The 2889-nt window shown below is 46.0% G+C and overlaps 1 pseudogene; it reads right to left on the reverse strand.

Annotated features, from left to right (window-relative positions):
* Nucleotides 1–1501: 1501 nt before the first annotated feature.
* LOC112415776 (26S proteasome non-ATPase regulatory subunit 4 pseudogene) lies at nt 1502–2633 on the reverse strand (annotated as a pseudogene).
* Between the last annotated feature and the right edge of the window lie 256 nt (nt 2634–2889).

Consider the following 2889-nt stretch of genomic DNA (forward strand, 5'->3'; position numbering starts at 1 on the left):
GCTTAGGTTGTCATAGTTTCTAGATTTATATCTAATGCATTTTGAAGCATTAGCAAGGTTTAGATGTGCGTATTCTTGGCTGTGTTTAGATTTCAGGGCTGTGCTACATCATCAAACTTTTGCTGATGGATTGACTGCATTGTTAAAGGTCACTCATCCCCGATTTTGCCATTGACTTTAAATTTGCTCCATGTTTGACTCAAGGACAGTGTTGACAAACCATTCCCACCTGGTGACTATTAAGTGATCCATAGGAAGTTAATTGCAAGTTTCTTTCTCATATAACAGATGCCCAAGGCTCATTGATTCTCTTTGTAATATTTGGTTAGAAGCACAGGATTTGAATGGAGAAGGGAGATAACCAACAAAAGATTTTTTTCAATGTTTTTAAAAACTTTAAATTTTAGAATAGTTTTAGATTTACAGAAAAGTTGCGTACATGGTACAGAGTTTTCACATCCCACGTGCGGTTTCCTATATTATTAACATCTTATGCAGTAATGTACATTTGTCACAATTGATGAACCAATATTGATACATTATTATTAACTAAAATCCATACTTAATTATTCAGATTTCCTCAGTTTTCCATTAATGTCATTTTCCTGTTATAGGATCCTAGGCAGGATACCACATCACATTTAGTTATATCTCATTAGATTCCTCTTGGCTGTGACAGTTTCTCAGACTTTCTTTGGTTTAGATGACATTGACAGTTTTGAGGAATACTAGTCGCATATTTTGTAGAATGTCCCTCAATTGGGATTTGTCCATTTTTCTTATGATTAGACTGGCGCTTATTGAGTTTTGAGAGGAAGACTGGTGAGGTGAAATGCCATTTTCATTACACCATATCAAGAGTACATTAAAAAAATTTTTTTTATTGAAGTATAGTCGATTTACAATGTTGTGTTAGTTTCAGGTGTAAAGAGTACAAATTATTAACATGACATCATGGTTGGCATTGACCTTGATCACCTGTCTAAAGTAGTGTTTACCTGATTCCTCCACTTTAAAGCTGCTGTTTTTCCTCTTTTCCATACTGTACTCTTTGGAAACAAGTTACTAAGTATAGCCCAAGAGTTGTGGGGGTTTTGTTTTTTGGGTTTTTTTTGCTACCATGCAGCATGCGGGATCTTAGTTCCCTGACCAGGGATCGAACCCATGCCCCCTGCATTGGGAGCGCAGAGTCTTAACCACTGGACCACCAGGGAGATCCCAAGAGTTTGTTTTTTAAATATGAGATTCCAGATAACATCTTTCTCGCTGAGTGGGGCCTTCTCCATTATTTTTTGGTGTCTCTTTTTTTAATTTTTACATTAATCAGGAGACAGGCATATGCAGTTGACATGTTTCAAATTCTTATTTATTTATTTTTAAGAAAAAAATGTTGCCAAGCTTTATTTATGTTGCAGTGGTTATAGACAACACATCTAACCCTATATCCCACCCCACCGTACTCGGCCCCCTGCACAGGCTCAGCTCCCTTTTCCCTCCAGTCTCACTTCTTGTCCTCCTGCCTCTTGTCCTTCTTGCCATCCTTGGTGGCCTGGGAGGCCAGGGAGCCTGTGGCATTTCAAGTGGCCTCATTGTTGGGATCCACAACTGGGAGGTTCTCCAGGACACTCTGAAGGAACTCGGGGTCTTGCATCACGTCATAATCATCCTCCTCCTTGGCGGGCTCAGGTGTGTCCATGGCTGAACTGGCATCAATGTCAGCTGATTCTGCCTGGCCAAATTCTGCGCCCTGGAGGCACATCTGCATGGCGTAAGCATTCTGTTCTGCTTCAGTCATACTGCTTAGGTCAGGGAGCCCCGTGCTGCCACACTCCTGCTGGCTGATGGTCATCTTCAGCAGGGCATCGTCCGAGTCTTCAGTCCCGGTCGTAGCGCTTCCCACCTCAGCGGTAGAGGCAGCAGCTGCCCACCGCACCTCCTTCTCCTGCGGCTGCTGCTGCTCTTCCATAGAAACACGCAGGGCCAGGGCCAGCTCACGATCAGCACTGGGATCCACTCCAAATTCAGCCACTGGCACCAAGACCCAGCATGGCACTGCCTTCCCCAGCCAGAATCGGAGAACTGATGAGGGCATCGGCCAAGCTGGGCCCAGGACGCACTGTCACCAGATGAGAACCACTTCCATCTTTGCCATTCAGTGTGTTTACAAAGGCGGTCAGCTTTTCTGTGCTCACCTCCTCTTCCCCCAAATTGATAATGTCAGCATTTACTTTCTCCTTCTTGAGGCGTTTAGCCAGTTTCACCAGATTCTTCTCATTGTCCTCCATGGGGCTTCCCACAAAGGCAATGATTCGTATCTTGTGATTCTCGCCCTGTTGGTGCTTCAGGGCCAGATGGGCCACGCAGATGCCAGTGCAGAAGGTGATCTTGCCCTTCGGTTGGACAGTGTGGAGCTTAGACAGGATGTGGCCAGTGTCAGGGGTGAGTGTGGTCCGCACTTCACAGTCATTGGCCAATGTGATGAGGCCCACATTGTTCTCAGGGTTGCTGAGGGTCTTGGAGTGACAGACTATGTTGACAGTGTCTTGTTGGGCGTGTAGTCGGGTGGGTAAGGAGTCCCCATTCTGCATATACTCACTGTTGTCCATGCAAACCATAGTGCTTTCCAACACCATCTTGCCGCCTTCCACCCTCCCCGACCTCAAATGCTTATTTAAATTATGAAGCATAGGGGCTTCCCTGGTGGCGCAGTGGTTGGGAATCCGCCTGCCGATGCAGGGGACACAGGTTCATGCCCTGGTCCGGGAAGATCCCACGTGCCGTGGAGCGGCTGGGCCTGTGAGCTGTGGCTGCTGAGCCTACGCGTCCGGAACCTGTGCTCCGCAACGGGAGAGGCCACAACAATGAGAGGCCCGCGTACCGCAAAAAAAA

Source organism: Neophocaena asiaeorientalis, unplaced genomic scaffold (genome assembly GCF_003031525.2).
Source record: "Neophocaena asiaeorientalis asiaeorientalis breed wild unplaced genomic scaffold, Neophocaena_asiaeorientalis_V1.1 scaffold654, whole genome shotgun sequence".
Taxonomy (NCBI): Eukaryota; Metazoa; Chordata; class Mammalia; order Artiodactyla; family Phocoenidae; genus Neophocaena; species Neophocaena asiaeorientalis.